The sequence below is a fragment of the Lampris incognitus genome, chromosome 17, assembly GCF_029633865.1.
Source record: "Lampris incognitus isolate fLamInc1 chromosome 17, fLamInc1.hap2, whole genome shotgun sequence".
In the NCBI taxonomy this organism is placed as follows: domain Eukaryota; kingdom Metazoa; phylum Chordata; class Actinopteri; order Lampriformes; family Lampridae; genus Lampris; species Lampris incognitus.
The window spans coordinates 24,511,709-24,533,042 of record NC_079227.1 but is presented as its reverse complement, the minus strand read 5'-3'; the positions used below and the strand labels follow the sequence as shown (position 1 = coordinate 24,533,042).

At 45.4% G+C, this 21,334-nt stretch overlaps 1 pseudogene; it reads right to left on the bottom strand.

Annotated features, from left to right (window-relative positions):
• LOC130127261 (PH and SEC7 domain-containing protein 1-like) overlaps positions 1-20,103 on the bottom strand; it is a 53,868-nt pseudogene extending 33,765 nt beyond the window's left edge.
• Positions 20,104-21,334: the final 1,231 nt, after the last annotated feature.

Here is a 21,334-nt window from a genome sequence, read left to right as displayed (position 1 = left end):
ACATTATCGCATGTTGAGAACAAAAGACAAGGAAAGCAGAAAAGGCGGTTTCTTGTAGCACAGCCACACAGCCAGTCTTTTCGGGTGTACCACTCCGTTTGAAAAGAGCAAGTTATCTTCTGTCCCGTTGTTTGAAGCAAACCTTTTAGCTCCGACATTGGTCTTCCATCATTTATTACTTCGCTTTTTGATTGAAAGTCCAGTTTTGAGAAACATTTGAGCTTAGATATAGAATCTACCATTTTGCAGTCAGAATTTTTTTTCAAAATAAACAAACTGCTGTAGTGAACTTGACTCTGCGTTAAAGAAGAGCAACAGCAGAAGAAAGCATCCTGTAAACCCGTGGGCTCACGCATACGCCCCCTTCAGTGAGGCAGAGGTACTGGCTGCCTCATCTCGCGCTTTTTCAGTGCGGTTTTATGTAAGATCAGCAAGACTAAATATGTTATACACATACATGAAATACATTAACTATTTTAAGGAAAGTGAGGAAATACAATAAAAGTGTATACAAACATTACATTGGTGACAAACAGTGAGAAAGCAAAAGGCATGCGCTCAACCCAGTTTGTGAGGGATTGCGCAATCCGAGGTGAGGCTCCACTCCTCGCTGCCTCAACTCACCTATCTCCCCTCTAATTGAACAGGAAATATGCAAATTCAGCGATTTGGATAATAAAAATGATTTAAATTATTGGAATTGTACATTAATTACATTTATAGCACAGATCAGTAGACAAATATTAATATTTATTTTATCATCATTTGTTTTTTCTTTTCATGATGAAAGGTGAGGCTCTGCCTCACCTGCCTCCCCTGACCGCATGTCCCTGGATGTTCCCCTGAGCAAGGCATTTAGTCTCTAATTACTCATGTGGGTCTGGTCAGTACCCAGATGTACTACACTGTGGTTTTACTGATCATGTGTAACTGTGTGGACGTGTCTGTGAATGTTCTCATTCATCCAGGTCATAGTTATCCAAAGGAATTGAATCAAGTGCAACTGGACTTGGTATATATCCATGAAGACGTTTCGCCTCTCATCCAAGAGGCTTCATCAGTTCATGCCTTTCTGACTAGACCAAGCTAGTCTGACTGGCTGGTATTGAAACTCAGATATTTAGCCACTTTGGAGTCGTTATCAGAGCTATTGATGTCAATGGCTCTTTTGTGTTCCGATGTTTAGCAACCACAGTCGTTATCAGAGCTATTGATGTCAACTGTGTGGACATGAGGTCAAGTTGTTTTACTAAAGGTCACTCGGCCAATTTCTGAACCAAAAAAAAAGAACACAAAGAGAGGAATTCCTCTTTTGTCGTCTTGTGTCACCGCCTGTGCTCAGTGAAAATGTTTCTCTTTCTCCGTCTGTCTGTCACCCCATGCTCTCCGATCAAAACTTCCCTTCTTGCCTAAACCTCTCCCTCCAGCCCTCAAGGCAAACACAGAGACAGCTTGGGGAGTGCAGGCAGTGCACTGTAAACCCTACGGGCCTTATTTAAACGGTCCATAGTAAATGGTCTAAAGTGCATGGTGCAAGCGCATTCAGGGCATGTCCAAATCCACTTTTGCTAGTTAAAGGGCACATAATCCTGGTGCAAAGTAGGCCACAAAGCGCAAAGGGGTTGTACTTTGTCTCTTAATTAATCACAGGTGTGTTTTGGGCGTAACACGAATTAAACCAATCAGAGTGTCAGCTCCCATTCCCTTCACAAGCCAAGTAGGCTTGCACCTTGTCATATTGCTAGATGACAGATTCAACAAGTTGGAGGAATAAATGGTTTCCTGCGGAGGAACTTGATCTGCTCATGTGCAGCAGGAATCCGCCAAAGCTCAGATTCCTTTCTGACATTTATTTTTTAGATATCGTGATGTGCACAATAATAATCTTTGCCATTGTAATGTTTTCAGTTGTAATCCCCTGCATGTTTGTGCGCTGCTGCGTGTCCCTGTGTGTGTAACAAGCAGAGTGTACGCGCGTTGTGCACCCACCTATGCAGACGCATCCTACTATCTGAATAATGGCCGGAAAATAGGAAAATACTGCACCACTGACTTAAGACCAGCCTGTTGTTGGTCAATCGCTTTCCGCTGCCTCAAGATAGCAACGAGTCAACAATGCGCCTGACCACACCTCATCCCTGGGTGCTGGGCAGGAAAAGGACAACTGCGTTGGTCTGAAACTAGCAAAGATGCTGCGCTGCGTTTTGCGCTGGGTCTAAGATAGAGAGCCCTATGCCTCTGATGACCTAAACAGCAAGCTCTCTCTCTCTCTCAAACCATCTGTCTTTTTCTGCCTTTATCTCCCTCTGTGTGATTCTCTTTGTCTTTCTCTATGTTTCCCTCTCTTTTTTTCTCTTGCGGTCTGTGACTCTCTCTTTCTGTCTAAATCTCCCTCTCAGCTCTCTTCTATTTTCTGGTTTTAAAATTCAAAACTGATATTTCCTTCTTCCTCTGAATGTGTTTTTTGTATGTAGCCACAAAGTGTAAGAAAAGCAGAGTGCTCTTTTATTTTTTTTTCTTTGTCTCTGCATTTTTAAATCTCCTCAGATATGAACTGCTCACCTGAGCCCAGACTTACAAGGCTACCAGGCACTGACTAGTTCTGCTGCAGATTTCAGTCATTTTCACAGTTTGGCCACATCAGCATGGGAGAGAAAAGCAAGGATCACATTTTCTCCTCCATTTCCAGAAGCAAATAAGCCATCCATCTCCCCTTCCCCTTAGTTGATTTAGCTGCATACCCGATAACATCGATGCACGTAATTACTGTTTCAGAGGAGTGGACCGGCATCATCTGATTGAGATGTACAGGATTTTCATTTCAGCTGCATTTGTTCCCTTGGTCTAATGTGGGCTGGTAACCTACTTCAGCACACCCTTAGCTGCCACTTCAAGCCCTGACTACTGGTAAAGTGAGACAGAGAGAGAGAGAGAGAGAGAGACAGAGAGAGCATGAGAGAGACAGAGAGAGAGACAGAGAAAGAAACAAAGAGAAAGAGAAAACAGAGAGAGAGAGAGAGAGAGACAAAGAGAAAGCGAAAGAGACAGAGAGGCACACTCATCTAGCCTTGGACATCTTGGACACACTGAGCTCATATAGGGCAGTCCACAGAACAGAAATGAGGGGATCTGTTGCTGAATCAGATGAGTGAAAGAAAAGAAAGAAAGCCACTTTATTTTTGTCACTGAACAGTTGTTCGGTTACAATGAATGTGTTCTCTGCATTTAACCCATCTTTATTGTATAGGAGCAGTGGGCAGCTGCAGCACCTGGGGACCAACTCCAGTTCTTCTTTCCATTGCCTTGCTCAGGGGCACAGACAGGAGTATTAACCCTAACATGCATGTCCTTTTTTCATAGTGGGAGGAAACCGGAGCACCCGGTGGAAACCCACGCAGACACGGGGAGAACATGCAAACTCCATACAGAAAGGACCTGGGATGGCCTGGGGTTCGAACCCAGGACCTTCTTGCTGTGAAGCAACAGTGCTAACCACTGGGCCACCGTGCCGCCCACGGCAGAACACGTGACATTACCTTTATAAGGGACAGCATGACAATGCAGTTTCTCGTTTGACCAAATGATACAATGCCCATGATATCACCTCAAAAGCCCCAATTTTCTATTATTATTATTATTATTTCTATGCTCTGAATATCGGAATAAGGGACGATTTACGTGAACGGCGTTTCGGAAATGTCATTTTTATTTGCTCTCCAACGCTTACAACCGAAACCCTTAGTTGTCGCTCAGCTGACTGAGAGTTTGAAGCCCGTGTGGGAGAGCGTGTCTGTTTGTCAGCCTGTCACGTTCCAGTTGAGTTAAAGTACGGGGGACCGGAGAAAGAAACGTCCCCTGGTGTACATTAAGATAGTTTATGACCTCATTATGAATCCTATAATAGCAACACACTGATTGAGACAAACATGCTGAGTACTTGAGGAGACAAGTGCACTATGCTGTAATGTATGGCACACCCAGCTGACCGTCTTCAGTGATAAACTGGAGTCGGAGACAAATGGATGCGGTGTAATTATTAGTATATTTGTGTCGCACAGTTGTAAAACTTAGGTGAACCTCTTTGGCATGAGTTAATTGTGCATGATCACAAGGGCTGTAAATTGAATTAAAACTAAATTAGATTAAACTTGTTTTGCCTTGGGTCTAAAAAAAAAGGACAGTATTTGCAGAGATAAAACCATAACAATAATGAATATAACTTCAGGCTGTGTAGGCAATTATCTGACAACATCTTGATGGCTGACTTCAAAGGCACCTTCAGCTTTACCACAACGTCACTGCTGATGGATAATCAACATTACCAACGGCGGGAAAGCGACTTGCGTCTACTGAAGCCGTGCAAACATGCCACTACTGATGTATGCTTCCAATGGCATCGTAAATGGCAAAATGCGGGTCAGAGTCAGAGATGAATGAGGATGACATACAGAAATAATTGTGGGCAAAATGTTGTCGCTGGGAAGTGGAAGAGAAGAGGACTGGGATACGGAGGGTGGCTTCACGCACACACACACATACACATGCACACACACACACACACACACACACACACACACACACCCAAGAATTTACACTCAGTGTAACACACCGAGTTTCTGCTCCAATTTGCTCTTGCACTTCTCTACTCTATTATGGTGGTAATAGGAAAACATATCAGTGGGTTTAATCATAAGGAGTTGCACTGGTGTATGTGTGTGTGTGAGAGAGAGAGGGAAGGGGACGGAGAGGGTGACAAAATAGAGACGTGCTGAGGGACTAACTGAAGGAGTGGAATAAAGAGCGAGAGAGCAGGGACCTAATGCAAGAAAAAACAAGATAAAAGAGTGGATTAAATGGTAAAAAGAAAGAACGAATGAACACACGTATGAACAAATGAGACAAAGACCTGAGGGTGATGTGGTGAGGAAGATCACCTGTCACTCATCTGTATTTCACATCCAACACATCAGTCACTTAATAATTTTAATCCTTAAATGTATTGCTTATTTTGGAGGTTACAGAGTGAGGACACGTTGCTTTAGCCTCGCAATTAAACACCAGTGCCATCCGGACAATTCCTTCACTACCAGGAGTCAAAAATTAAGAGAACAACTCACTCAGACGTTTACGATAAAATACAGCCAAAAAAGAAATCGTCAACGCCTTGGTGTGGATATGGCTTCATTTGGCGATCCAATTTGAGGAGAGAGAGAGAGAGAGAGAGAAAGAGAGAGAGAGAGAGAGGAAAAGAAGGAACAGCAAAAGGTTTGCTCCGCTGTTGAGGGGTTGAGTGTGGTGGTGGTGGTGGCGGGGGGGGGGGGGGGGCACTGTTATTAAATTCTGCTGAAAATAAAACACTTTGAACCTCGGGAAAAAATGCCAAGGAAAGGGAGTTATGGGAGGCGGCGAGAAGAGGAAAGGCTGTGCAGGGAGGTGTGAGGAGTGGGGCTGTGAGGTACAGTAGTTGCAAAATGTCAGTGATGGAAATGTGCATGTGTGCATTTGTGCGCGTGTTGTTGTTACTGAATGCTGCTTGCGCACGTTTTCAGTGCATGTGCACCGCGTGTGTGTGTGTGTGTGTGTGTGTAATGGCAGCGAAAAGAAATGGGAGATAGAGAAGAGGATTTTTCCATCTTATATTTCACACATTTACAGTACCAGAAAACAGCCGGAGCAGAGATGAAAGGTGGAAATGGGAAGGCGAGAAAATGAGGAGGGGAAATGAGGAATAGGAGGACGGCAGGAAATAGCCAGAGGAGGAATACGGTCATTTTGGACTGTAGCAGGAAATAATAGAGTGATAAGAGAGCAAAAGAGAGGAAAGGTGAACAGTGAATAGAAAAGAAAAAAAAAGGAACAGAGATGAGAAGAGTGGAAAGGAAAGGAAAGGAGACAAGAAATGAGGCCAGGAAAGATGCAAGAAGGAGGGGAGAGGAAATGGCAGATGACTAAACAAACAGGAGAGGAGAGGAAAGGTGAGGAGGGGGTTGAGGCGAGAGAGCATTAACAATATGATAAGGATGAAGTTTCAAGAGAAACAGAACAAGAGAGAAAGTGAGAGAACTTAACAGTTATGAGAGAATGGAGCAAGCGATAGTGGGCAGGCTAAACACTCGGAGAGTTTGAGAACAAGGGAACGAGAGAAAGAAAGAAAAGGGGGAGAGAGAGAGAGAGAGCATGGCTTGAGGGTAAAAAAGAGAGAGAGAGAGGAGTGTGAGTCAGCAGAAATCATGATTTAAAAGACTGTTCCTGGATCTATTTAGCGTTAATAAAACAACTACCCAGGGTAGTCCTAGGCCTAATTCTCTCTCTCTTCCTCTCTCTGTCTATCTGTCTGTCTCTTCCTCTGTCTCTCTATCATGCTTGCGCTCAGCTTGCAGCTGTGCGGCTGCATGGGGGCTTGATGCTATCTGCCCTTAATAACATCCACAGCCTTTCATTTCAGAATTCATTTCCTTCATTTCTACAGACCGACCTGGCCCCTATCTCCCTCATACATTATAGATAGCCTATTACAACTTGTTGACTTGCGCTCCGGGGACCCATGGCATGTTGACAGACCGCTTTGCGGACAAAACTAATCAACGGCATCATCATTAGGTGCGTCAACGGGCAGGCAACTAACTCTGATTGGGTTATTTCCCCGTGTCATGCGCCTCCAGGCATCAGAGCCCTCGGAGTCTGATGGCTTTGAATCTATGCTAACCAAACTCAACAGGGTTAAGCTAATAGCCTAATCCAATACTGCTCAAGCCAAGCACACATACCCTGAGGGGACCCTTGTCTCCTTCTCCGAGGCCCCAGACAATACAATAAGTCTCCTGCCCCTGCCATAGCTTGAGTGTACCAGGAAGCGGTGGGCCCTTCCAGGCCTCTAATTGGAGGTGGACACCAGCTGGTGTCGGGTGAAGGCCAAACCACTGACTTTAATAACAAACATCCGAGGGACAATGTAATGCACATACAGCCAATGATACACACAATGAGTGTGTGTATGTGTGTATGTGTGTGTGAATAACTTACTTTCAGCAGATCCTTTGGAAAATCTTGGCCATCATTCATTCCCTCAAGGTTCCCAATGAATTGTATGCAAGACATCCTCTTGCCTATGTTCTGAGGAGGGCAGACAACAACGAAGTCACTTTTTCACACCGCTAATTAAATGACAGTTGCAGCCATGCAGGGTTGCAAACAATTCCTTTCTGTTTCCATCATTTCAGCGTTTTCGTCATTACTCTGAAACACGATACCTTTGGGCATCAGAGGGAGAAAGGAAAGTTAATAGAATAGACTGAATTTATAGTGAGATGTCTCCAACGCCTGCCTCTACATGAGGGATTCAAATAAACTACTCTACCACAAGCCAACAAAATCTACTGACCACCCAATCCTGACTTCATCTATCTCCAACATTGACTGACCGCAGATGGTGCAAGTGGGAAGATTGTGTGTGTGTGTGTGTGTGTGTGTGTGTGTGTGTGTGTGTGTGTGTGTGGGGGGGGGGGGTCAGGTTCAATAGATATTTTTATTGATCATTAGCTCTATTTGGTGGTAATGATCATTACAAACAGAAGACTGATGGGTATAGCATGCCAGAGTCAGTGACCATTGAGACACCTCGTGTGATGACAATAACGATAATCATATCAATGACAAAGTTACGGCATGCATGTACGTCATAGTCATCTTCTTAATTTTGATGATGATGATGAATACTGTGATGATGGCAGTGACGGAGACAAATCCAATGGGTGTCCTTCTGATTTTACTCGGTCTTCTCTGATTTTCTCCCTTCCTTAAGCAGGCGGATCCCTCATCCATTCACTTCTAAAGCCGCTTCCATTAATCATCTATCTGCAGCAATGCCTTATCGCACAAAGCAGCTACTGATGGCTCTGATTTACAAAGGGAGGCTTTAACTGTAAAAGTAGCGGCTTTCTGAGGGGTGAAAGGGGCCTGGCTGGCAGGGCTGCAGACTGGCCACGCATCAGCTGGTGATCAGTCTGGGTCTTAAACTCCCCGACGCTGTCTCCACAGTTAATCAAAAGGGGCTTTGGGAGGAATGGGGCACTTCAAACTTTTCATTATCTTTCGTTTATCCTTCGTCTGACTGAGCTTTCCTGCTTGGGCCACAATATGATACATATAATCAAGCGCGCGCGCACACACACACACACACACACACACACACACACACACGTTATCTACTTACATGACCATGTAGATCAGTGTTCAGCAGCATGAGGGCGCAGGTAAGAGTGTGAATTGCATCTAAAGCACAAGAAGGTATATTGTTTCAGTTTGCCGGTTTACCTAAAAAAACACCTTGTTTTCTGTATGCATCAGAAAATAATTGCAAAAAGACTTGGTTAACTGCCAAAATGAGTTATCCAGCTATTACACCAAGATGGCTCCACAGAGGTGTGTTACTCACCTGTTTTACTCGTGAGTGCTGCATCATGTCCCCCCGTGTCTTTCATATGAGCATCAGTCAAAGTGAAGATGATTGTACGTCATGTACAGCCCACCTTACTTTGTTTAGTCAGTTTGAATTGTTGGTCCAAACTTACTAAACGTTCAGTAAAAGCTGAACTTGATCTCAATTTGTAAAATGTGAAATCTAGCCTGTGCTGTGTGTTGTTGTGTGTTGGTGTACACGAAGGGCGTCATCTTTTCTATTCAGGTCTCCCAAATGGAGTTGCCCTCAGGATCATTGATGCCGGGGCACCGCCACATAGCCCATAATGCTGAGGTTACTGGTATTTGTACCACATCTGCTTACAGAATAACGACATCTTCAGTGCTGCCGGTATTCCTCCATATGTGGCATTACATATCAAGCATCATTTTAAGTGGACATATTTCCCCTTTGTTAACAACAGGAACACCTCCGTAGCAGTACCTTTACCTTCTGATGGTAAAACCTTTGGATTGCAGTTGAGGTATTGCTTGGAAAAGTGGGCCAACACCCTCTCCCTCTCCTGAGTCTCCCCCATCAGAGCAAACTGCTTGAGAAAGGTCCTACAGCACATATGGGAGGAGAATAGGGTCATATCAGGGTCGGGGAAGGTTATCTTCAATGTAACTCATGTCATCAATATGACTTATACATTCAAATGTTTCCCATTACACATAATTGATTACTATTTTGTAATTGGATACAATTTCATTATCCACTGAAACAATCAAACGGCCCTCCTGTTATCTGATTTTACGGTTATATCTCTAGCAATCCATGACAGGAAAACAGAGATTTGACTCCAATTTGTAGACCGTGATTATTATCCCTAACAAGAGGAATAAATCCATAGTCACATCTCACCACCACTTTTCCTCACAACTTCTTCGTCAATCATTGTGTATATATATGAAGATTGTTGTGTTGCTGTGTTGTTATTCTATGTTAAGTACACTGTGAGAGCCACGAAACCGGAGTAAAATTCCATGTGTATGCAAGTTTATATGGCCAATAAACCTGATTCTGATTCTTTGGAGTAAACCATACAGTAGTGACCTATTTTTTACCCAAAAGCTCAAGAATAGTCTGATTATTGTGTTTTTAACAAGTGTAACTAATAGAAAAATGCAACGTACTACCTATCATCATCATTATCTTAGCACAGTGATGAATAAACTGATAATTTTGACTTGCCAACTTCAGCTTGACACCAGTTGCAGGGCCTTTACTGTCCTCTAGACGGCAGTATAACCACCCACCTAATATCTTTGAAACGCATCAAGAGTGTGCAGCCCTGCGTCTGACTTGAGGCCATGTGAAGGTCACCATGATACAAAAGGACTTCTATTGCAAGACGACGGCCACGTTTGTGCTTGCATTTGCTAACTGACGACTAGTGTCAACAGCCACAATATTTTTATCCAAAAAGGGAGAGCGAGCGCGACCCAGAGACCTTTCCTGCGTTGTTGTTGTGCATCGAGGCGTTAGGAATAGGAATGTGGTGTGGGATATAGAGCAGAGGAGACACGAGCGAGACGGTACAGAGGAGATGTGATCCAAGGCCCTGAGGGGAATGCTGCGCATGGGGGCTCTGCAGCTGAGGGACTTATTAAGAGAATAGATTCACTATTTTTTGCAGCGATTGCTCATTAAAACGTTGTTGGGCATCACTTTGAGTCATAATCGTAAGGACAAGAGCTTCACTGATTGCCTCAGTATTGAGAAATTTAACACTCTGCAGAAATGTCTCACTGGACTTCAACACAGCCTTCGTTTAAGCTTAAACAAAGACATGATTATAGCTCTTTTTTGAAAATGGGACGCTCACGGTGCAGTCTAACCAATCTTTATGTTTACTCACAACATATTTTTCAACAGGAGAAAAATCAGATTTGACTTTTGATGACTGTTTGCAGTTGATGCAGTATGTCCCAACCATCTGTAAACTTGTGCTGCTGAGAGCAGGAAGTCCTGCAGGCCGGCGGTCCCCCAACGTTTTCACACAGTCGTGTACTTCCAGCGATTTAGAAAGGAAAACATATTTGCTTAAATGCAAAATAAAGTTAGTTTATCTTGATAGAAAGTGTGGCTGTACTGTGGGCTTCCCCTTTTTGAAAAAGGAGATATATACTGTGTTGAAGTCCAGCGAGAAGATTCAGCAAAATGGTCAGTTTCTCCACACTGAAGTGGTTTCTGTGTGCAAGATTCTGAATGATACCTGACATTTTAATGAGGTCTAGCTAAAAAAAATATTTAACCTGTCCTTTAGCTACCTGTGTACCAGTCACAAATCTACAAATGTCTGACTTTCTTTTCCTTATTAGACTGTTTACTTTTGGAGCAGATGGGGACCATCAGAAAAAGCTCTTTCGCTGTTGAAAGGTACCTCGTTGGACCAACAGCAGCCAAAGTTTCTCATGGCTGCAAATGTATTTTAGTCTGGGATGTCAAAAACACTGCATGATTTATTTTTTTTTACTACTTTTATTGATCCCCGTGGGGCAATTCTTTCTCTGCATTTAACCAATCCTAGCTGTGTAGCTAGGAGCAGTGGGTAGCCGTCATTCAGCGCCCGGGGACCAACTCCAGTTCGTCTTGCCATGCCTCGGTCAGGGGCACAGACAGCAGTATTAACCCTTACATGCATGGCTTTTTGATGGTGGGGGAAACCGGAGCACCTGGAGAAAACCCACAGCAGACACGGGGAGAACATGCAAACTCCACACAGAGGGCGACCTGGGATGACCCCCAAGGTTGGACAACCCTGGGGTTCGAGCCCAGGACCTTCTTGCTGTGAGGCAACAGCGCTAACCACTGGGCCACCATGCCGCCCACGTGCCGTGTCATCGGTGCATGCACTTTTTAAACAGAAGCATCCATTGCAGCATCAACATTAGTTTCATCAAATCCTTCCCGAAGCTTTCACACATTTTAGGTCATGATGCAATGTCTTGCTTTTCCATTACGATGATTTAGGGGCAAATTGTACACAAACATTTGTGATAAAACTCGTATCAACTTGAATAGGAGAATCGCTAAGGGCGCTAAAAACTGGAATGATAACAAATCCAGTACAGGTTTTCAATTGAGACGTTAATTGTCTATTTTTTTTTACATCAGTCAGCCTTGCTAACTCACCTCAATGCCTGGTCTACAGCGAGGCCTGTGAAGTTGAAGAAGCTCAGATACTCTTCTGCTACCATATGGCTGAAATCATTGCTATAGATAGATAGACGGATAGATAGACAGACAGACAGATGGAGAGGGAGAGAAAGGGAAGGGGGTTTGAAAAAGGAGTGGAGAAATGTAAAACATAAAACATCAATCAAATACTGGCCATCTCATCTCACTCACCAGCCCCCAATTCAGTCTGTCAGTCAGAGAACTCTGCTACATACATACTGGAGACCAAAAAAGAAGACACTCCCAGAGTGCGTCTGTCAAAAACGAGGAAAACCCTTGAATCTCAAATTCTTTCTCATCTACTGACGGACTGACATGGTGATCCAGGGGCACAGTGGTGGAGGAAGGCAGATATACAAAACACCTCTGCAGACTTTAGACAGAATGTAAACTGACATGCACAGGAAACTGAGCCTGCTAGTGGATCAGTGTTCACTCAGGATTACATAGGGAAGAAAGGGAATCACAGCTATTAATGCTCATATAATTCTATAATACAGAGGGATATCTTATTTGTATATATTAAAACGAGATGGTTAATATCAATGATAGATTTTTCTCATAAAATCCAACACACAAGAGCTATACTAATAATTGATAGCACTTCACAACCCTTGTCTAAGACTGCCAAATGCAAATTATGCGACTGAACATAGGAACAAGAACACCAAGATTTATGTTTTTCCCAATCCACAACTTCTCACTTCTTGCTGAGGTGACGTGCCACATCAGACTTCCTGAAGCCGTCCAGGTTGTAGAGTCGTTTGGCCAGACGCTTGGCAGCCTGCACGTCAGCTCGGTTACTGCCATTGGTGAGGGTGTCACTGCTCCCCAGACCCAGCCGCTCACTGAGGTCCTGGTCCAACTCAGAGTCTGTGGCCAGACGGGCTCTCTCTCTGGAGGGAGACACAGATACAGGAGATGATCTGGAGAGAGAGAGAGAGAGTGTTTTTGTGTTACACAGAGAAAGACATCGAGAGAGAGCAAGTGAGAGAGAGAGAAAGTGAGTGAATGCGTGTATGTGTTACACAGAGAGATAGAGAGGAGTGGTGAGAGAGTTGATAAAGGAAAAGAAAAAATGCTCATGAGGGAAATAAAGGGAGAAAACATAAAAGTATAGAAATCACAGAGACTAAAAAAGGGAGGAAGAGGGAGAACAAAAGAGGGATGGATGGAAGCAGATTGAAAGATGTACAGAAAATGCCGAAGAGGAAAACAGATGTAGCAGTGAGACAGAGAGTAGAGGAGGGATGTGGGATGGAGAGAGATGGAAGCAGGAGAGGAGGAAGAGTCAAGTGGGACGCAGACGGAGGGATGAACGGGAAATGGATAGAGGTGGAAGTAGGAGGAGTGAAAAGCGGTCGAGACAGGATGAGATAAACGAATGTGAAGTGTTAGAAAGACTGGTAGGTTGAAGGAGATAAGGAAATGGGAGTGATGAGAAATGTAGGGTATGAAATTGGACTGAGAGAGAGAGAGAGAGACAACAAGTCAGGGGAGGAGAGAGATAGAGAGAGAGGAATGTGTGGAACGAAAAGGAACGATAAAAGTTGGAAAAAAGGGCGTAGGAGCGGGCACAGACAGACAAGCAAATGCACTGTGGCTGTTATCTATTGTCATGCTCATTTGGGTACCAAAGCTTGTCCGAAATGTTTCATATTTAGACAAAAACCCACATGGTATTCATTATGCGCTGGTGTAATACTGCACCTCCTTTCAAAATCTGCCCTCTCCATCGTTTCCTTGCCTTCTCATTATCACTTCCTCATTAAGCCTCTTCAAAGCGTTAGCGAGTTCACAAGTGCAGAGTTTACCATATCTGAATTATTCTGCGATAATAATTTAAGCCCGTTATCTCACCATGAGCCAGCAGAGCGCTACTTTCCTGGGCTGTGCTGGAATACGGCTGGGAAGAAAAGAGGCCTCCGAGTTCGCCCTGTTCGAATGCTCCATGCTCTCTCAGGAGGACGCCCAATATCATTGCCTAAAGCTGTGTGACCATTCAAGTCACGCCAGCCAAAGGAAACAATGACGGTCCAACCGCTCAGATTTGTGATCCAAAAAAGCAAGAAATAGAAACACTCAGTCCGGGGTCTCTTGACAGAGGAGCTGGCCAAGAAAACCCACAACACAGGCCCCAGTTGGCCACACAGACATCATTATCTCTTTCAGAAAGGGGAAAAAAACTGACCGAAGGAAACCCAGCAGCCATGAAAGCAGCCGACTGGGTTGAGATTTCTGGGCTGCGACAGTCGACCACTCAACTTTCGCTCGACAACCCTACAAAGCAAGCACTGTGCTGCAAGAGAATAGGAGGTAAACGCAGGGCTGATATTTCATGTCAGCACCGCAGCTCAAAATAACAGATGCCTGAGCGGTGCCACAGGCATCTGTTTTACAAAAGCCACTGTGCAAGTTTCTCACAACACATCTACCCTGCATGTACAGACCATGCAGCCCAAAGCATTACAAATACTCTGAAAATCAAGGAAACATCGATACACAAATCAAGCCAAAGTCCAACTAGTATGACAACTGAATAAATAAGAGGATTTGAGTTTTCCCACCTGGCAGAAGGTAATATTTGAGTTTACTGTGCTGCCTGAGAGGAAGGACAGAGCGGTTCATGAATGGGAACCTACCTGTGGTGGGAGCACCTTGCTGACAAATATCGCTCTTCTCCGACAGTACCAGAGCCATTGCAGCAGAAAACAGAGGGTGTCTTCCTCACTGTCCCCGTCCCCTGCCTGGCAGTGCGCCTCACACTGGTCACCCGACTGGCCCCAGCTCTCCTCCTGGACACCGACCGCATCGCCGGCTCCCCTCCCTGGGTCCACGTGTGTCCCCGAGCAGAGGGTAGTGCCATGCTAATTTGGTGCAACACCCTTTAGGCCTAGTGAGACATCCCTCAGCTTAAAGCTTTTGACTGGGAGACAGAATGAGTCCCTTCTTCTCCCCTCTCTCACCCCCCCCTACACTATTTGCCGTCATTCGATCCTCACAGCGACCCCCCCACTCCTCCTCCCCTAAGCAAAGGAACTGTTTTGTCCAGCAATGTCCATGCCTCTCACCCCCTGCTCTCTCGCTCTGTCTTTCTCACACACACACACACACACACACACACACACACACACACACACACACACACACACACACACACACACACACACACTTTCTCTCTTACTTTCTGTTTGATATTGTTTTCACTCCCTCCTCCCTTTCTTTCCCTGTGTGTGTGTGTGTGTGTCTCTCTCTCTCTCTCTCTAGCTATCTGTTTGGTGTTGTTTTCACTCCTCCCTCCCTCTCTCTCTCCCTCTCTCTGTGTCTCTCTCTCTCTTTGTCTCCCGCCCTCTTCCACTGTGCAAACTTTAGCACTGTCCCCTGCTGACCTTGGGCTCTAAGTGTGGCGTGAAACCTGGCTTGCCTTTCACCAAAGAAGGTCTCCATCTCCCTCCATTCTCTCTCTCTGTCTGTCTGTCTCTCTCTCGTTACCCACAGTCGGTAAGTTGTTTGAATTCATACCACCTTGTTTTAAGTGCGAGCAATTAGGATAGAGAGAGAAAACCCAAGGACAAAGGTGTCAGGTTGAAAACCCAAAGAAATACCCATTGGGTGTGTACTTTCATACTATTTCCTCTGCAGCCATGAACACCCAGGGGAAAGTACAGGTAGGCTTTTGTAAACACACGTGGCCATTGTGGGGTTGGTTTGCATAACGCTCCGTATCAGGGCCATCTCGGAAGGAATGTGGGGGGCTAACTGGCTGGATTAGGCCGGCACTGTAGTATGGTGCACGCCACCTGTTAGCATTGTCTCATGGAGAGCTAGCACAATGCTGAGGTCCTGAGAGAATTCCTCATGTCAGCCTCTGCTTCAACGGTTTTCCACCACATAATTGGACCCCCTCTCTCCATCCAATGGCCAGTTCCACACAATGGGCCTCTGTCTAACGGCACAAACCATCTCAAAAGGAGGAGGATGTGAGAGAAGAAGGGGGCATGATGGGGGGGGGGGTTAGAAATTCCAACTTTTTTCAAAGTATGGACAAGCCCTCGGAAATATTTCCCCTCCTTTGTGATTCCTGGATTCCTTTGTTGCAGGGCTGCCACATTTGGGCAGGTCTCAAAAGCCTGATAACACCTGTGCAATGTAAATAGTTACCTGACTAGTTAAGCATTATTTGGTTCTCATTTAAAATGATCTGAAAGGCGTGGAATATTATTTTTAGTGTAAAAGACATTACTAATGGGGATAACCATGACTACAAAAAAACAGCTTCTAGGGTAGGGACTTCACAGTGGGGCTACTGTACGGTTTTCTTTTCTCTCTCCTTAATCGTCACATTTGTGCACTGATCGGTTAAGACTTGAGTCTGGATTATGGTGCCTTTTTCTGCGTCACTTGGCTGGCAGTGTTGATCCAGCCACACACACACACACAATCAGGCCACTGTTCAATACATGGCAGGAAGAAACCAAGAACGGGAATGGTTGTGAAAAACACTCTATAAAATATACTGAATAATGTCACATGTTTGTGAAGGATGACCAAAGCTGGCCCATTTATCCACAAACCCTAGACACCTGGGCTTATAGAACAAACGCCACTTATGTGTGACCACATGCATTACTGCTGATGCCCCCCCCCCACACCACACACACACACACACACACACACACACACTGGAGGAATGTGAATGGGTAATAGTTAAGACTGCAGCAGGGCTTGGGATTTCAGAATACACTAAAATCAGAGTAGATAAGAAAGGTGAGTAACAAGGAAGAAAAGTACACAAGTCGAACAATGCTGATCACTGTCTACCAAACCCAACCATATGTATTTCTTTAACAACGAGGCCTGCATGTGTGTCATTGCGTTTTTTTTTGATAAGTAATCCAGATAATATCAATGACAAGAATGAGTAGTGTATTTTCACTTTTACCTTCAAGTACTTGAGTTTTGACATTATGGTCCTATACCGCCATCTAGTGGTAAGTAGAACAAGGTGACCCTGTGCACTGCAGTGCTGTTACACAGAGTAGCTTTCATAAAGATAGCCTAGCTCTCTCTCATTCACAGGCTTTATAGCAGTAATTTCTCTACTATACCAGAAATATAAACGTTATATAGACCCTGACCAGAAACATGTTTAACACAATAATTTATCTTGTGCAGGATAAAATCATTCCAGAGGGTACCAGTCCACATATTTTACACACAGCACAAGGGATCAAGCTGCACAGGACATAAAGACCAAATAATCCCTTGATTTTAAGTTGGGAATCTAGGGAGAGTTATAATGGTGTCTTCAGGCCTGTGACTTTGAAGGTGAGTCCTTTACTGCTGCAGCAGCCATCTGGCTGTCTTAACTCACCTGCAGGAGCTCTCTCTCTCTCTCTCTCTCTCTTTATTTCACTCTCCCTCTCTTTAACACACACACACACACACACACAAAGCACACACACACAAAGCACACATGGTGCTTGACAGATGCGTTCACATAGACAGCCATACATTAACATGCACGTGTCTAAACGTTTGCATGCAAGCCTGCATATACACTAACAATACACGATGATGTGTGGACGCAAGCACACAAATATACCCGTGAAAACACGCACGCGGCAACACACACACACACACACACACACACACACACACACACACACACACACGCACAGCCTGCTAGACAGCAGAGGGACCATAGCCAGCCTTCTAGTGACCTTCACTCTAAGCTGCTCTGCTCCAGAAGAGCACTGCAGTGCTTCTTTGAGGAAGGAGAATGACATGTAAAGACTGAGAAACTCGTGACTTGAGACTGGTTCACTGCTGAACAATGGTTCATTACCGGTATACCGACTGCAAAAAAAAGTCAGTCAAAAATGTATTATGGTTTCATTAACTGCACAAAAAAAACCTTTGATTTTGCAGCCACTTATGAGGTTCTCTCCAATACTTGTGACTTGTGCAGACATTGTAAGATACAGCTGGTCCAAAGGTAAAGCTTTGGAGGTGGCCATTACAACTTTGCAAAACAAAAAGCTCCCTCCATTTGGAGTGTGGCTTTGTTTTCAGGGATCTTTAATTTCAAAGTGAGGGCTAAAAGTGATGATAAGAGAGGGGCTGGCATGAGAAAAAGCCACATACTAGATTCACACCAACAAAGTTGTGAGCAGATGGTATATGCTCTCCCTTGGTGAGTCCCCAAAACGCCTACGCCTATATATACTCCTCATTCCTTTTTGTCAAAACAGGCTTTATATAATTTTAACCAACACACCAGAACATTGGTAGAGAGCAATTATGGGATTTAAACAAAAGAAGGAAAAAAAAGAAGAAAAATTGAGAATAATTGATGGTCAGGGTTTAGCCTGTTAAATTTAGCTGGTTCTGGGCTTTGGCTACATCCAACCACTTAAAAGACAGCGCCATCTTGTGGAAACAGAAGACATACACTGTAAACTCCAAACAACAGTGGGCTTGAACTATCATCAAATGCATAGGTCTATCTCTAGGGTATGTAACTGGCCACTTGCCCATAGCGAATTCTCTGATGGGGAAATTACACTCTGCATTTAACCCACCCTAGCTGTGTAGCTAGGAGCAGTGGGGACCAACTCCAGTTCGTCTTGCCATGCCTCAGTCAAGGGCACAGACAGGAGTACTAACCCTAACATGCATGTCTTTTTTTTTTCGGTGGTGGGGAAAACCGGCGCACCCGGAGAAAACCCACCGCAGACATGGGGGGAACATGTAAACGCCACACAGAGGATGACCCCTCCAAGGTTGGACAACCCCGGGGTTCGAACCCAGGACCTTCTCTCCATAAAGGGATAGCGTTAACCATTGCGCCACCGTGCTGTACATGGGCCTGGTGTTAATACATGGCTCCAGATTGAAGAAAAATAATTGACAGCAATTAATGTAGGTTCTGCTGAGCAGAGTTATAAATTCCTCATCCACAGAACTTTTTCAGGGAAGGATTTCTAAGTTCATCCTGACTGCGGTTTGTTTTGTTGTCCACCAACTTACCTGGGGAAAGAGAAAGACGGGTTGCTGAACCAGCTGCTACCCAGCTGTGCTTCTTCTCCTCTAGGGGGCGCGTCATCCGAACCACTGCTCAGCCTCTCGCTGGAGGGGGCGCGGGTGGCGTCTGAGTCCCCTGTTACAGTGAGGATGGATTCAGACAGGCTGGGCCTCTCATCATGGGCCAGCGGGGCGAAGCTGAGCTGGACGATCTGCCTGGCGCTCTGGCAGACTGGTGCCTGGATGGCCGGTGTCAAAGTGGGCAGGTCAAAGGTCAGGATGGTCTGGGTGCTGGAGCTGAGCAGCTCCTCACTGTCCAGGCTATTGTAAGACGTCCCTTTGGCCCGGTGGGACTCCATGATACACTCAAAATGGCGACTGAAGGTGTCCTCTGAGGTGTGTCGAGGACCGGAGACCAAAATTGGGGATTTCAGGGCAGGGTGGTGGTTGTCAAAAAAAGTTTCCGGCGGCCTGGTGAGAGAAAGAGAGATTTACAAAGAAAAGAATCCAATGAGTTATAACAATTGTATTGTTTACCTGCATGTGAATGAAGCAAAAATCTTCACGTCAATTCAAACCAAAGATGCAACATTACAGTTGTGCTATACTGTAAAATGTACTTTAAAGTTATATACACTAGTTTATACTTAAACGCCAGAAAACTGGTTTGTGGGTCTACTTGTAAAACTAGGCTGTGAGTGTGATCAAAATAGAGATCAAAATATGGGTCAAGGGAAAGTCCTGCCTCAGTACTGTATTCATAAATGTGTGTGTGTGTGTGTGTGTGTGTTCTTGTTCAGCTATATTTATAAGGCCCAATTTCAGTTTTGAACCATTAGAGTGAGGGCATCTTTACAAAATGAGGATATTTTGGCCAGTCCTCACTTCTTCACGGCTATTTTCGGGTTAGGACTTGGGTGTAACATTAGGGTTAGAAATAGGATTAGGTTAAGGTTAGGGTAAGGATTAAGTTAGGCATTTAGTTCGGACGGCTCAGTGAGGATACTCACAGGCACAGAAAAACAAATGTGTGCGTGTGCATACTATATGTGTACTCACGTGTGCGCTTCATTTTTTTTTGTGCTTTTGCAGGCTTGTTTTGTGAGTGTGTGTGTGTGTGTGATGTGTTTTATGTCTTCCTGCTGTATACTGTTGTATATTGTAAAACCCTTTGGGACTACCTTGTGATTTTGGGCTATACAAAACAATTTGACTTGACTATGTTCATGCACTATACGTGAACTTGCATGTGTGCCCTTATGTGTTGGTGTGTGAGTTCATGTGTGTTTGTTCACGTGCCTGCTTGTGTAAACAAACATACGTGTGTGTTATGTGTGCACACACACACATGATCACGTTCACCTCTTCAGCAGGTGCCCGAACACCTCCGGCTTTTCCTGGGCGGCGTACTGCCTCTTCCTGTCGTCTCCTTGCATCCTAACACTGGCCCAGCTCACCATCTCTTCCTCATCCTCCTCCTCCTCCTCTTCCTCCCCCCTACCATCCTCTATCCCCCCCTCCTCCCCCTCCCCCCTGTTCGTCCTCTCGTAGGGCAGACTGCCCAGGGGGCTGCTGCCTGTGCCGGACGTGCCCAGCACGCTGCGGTTGCTCCCGAACGCAGAGTCAGAGTCCTCCTGCTCGGCCATCAGCACCTCATCTATGTCTGTCTCGCGGTAGCAGCGCAACGGGACGGCATCCAGGTCGGTCTCGGAGTACTTCAGGGTCCACCGGATGATGCCCGTCTTGGGCGACGTCCCGGGTGCCGCGGGAGGAGGCGTCACCAGCTCCACCTCCACATGCTGCACGTTGTGATTGGCTGAGAGCAGAGGCAGGGAGGACGGGGGAGTCGGGGTGGGGGACTTGCTGGAGTTACCGCTGGGAGGCGCTGTGGCGGCTTCCAAAGAATCTGCCGCGGAGGGAGAGAGTCAAAACCTAAAATTTAAAGATGCACACTAAACCTTTCCTACCTCTGGTGCTGATGTTTTGCCTTTAACTCAACTTTGACTTTTACTCAGATGTGATGTGTTGCTTTGATAACGTCAGGGTCATTACACCAGCAACTATGAAGCTTGTTCACAAAGCATTGTGCAATTTAAATAAATGCACTGTAGCCAATAAGAAAATAGTTCTGTGTTACAGCTTAAAAAGCCAAATTTGGGGGCGTCCGGGTAGTGTAGCGGTCTATTCCATTGCCTACCAACACAGGGATTGCCGGTTCGAATCCCCGTGTTACCTCCGGCTTGATTGGGTGTCCCTACAGAGACAGTTGGCCGTGTCTGCGGGTGGGAAGCCAGATGTGGGTATGTGTCCTGGTCGCTGCACTAGCGCCTCCTCTGGTTGGTTGGGGCGCCTGTCCGGGGGGAGGGGGAACTGGGGGGAATAGCACGATCCTCTCACGCGCTACATCCCCGTGGCGAAACTCCTCACTGTCAGGTGAAAAGAAGTGGCTGGCGACTCCACATGTATCGGAGGAGGCATGTGGTAGTAGTCTGCAGCCCTCCCCTGATCGGCAGAGGGGGTGGAGCAGCGACCGGGACGGCTCGGAAGAGTGGGGTAATTGGCCAAGTACAATTGGGGGGAAAAGGGGGAAAAAAAAAAGCCGAATTTGGGTGGTGATTAACGTTCGTTTTTTTTTCACGATCGTAGTTTGCCATTAGAAACAATACA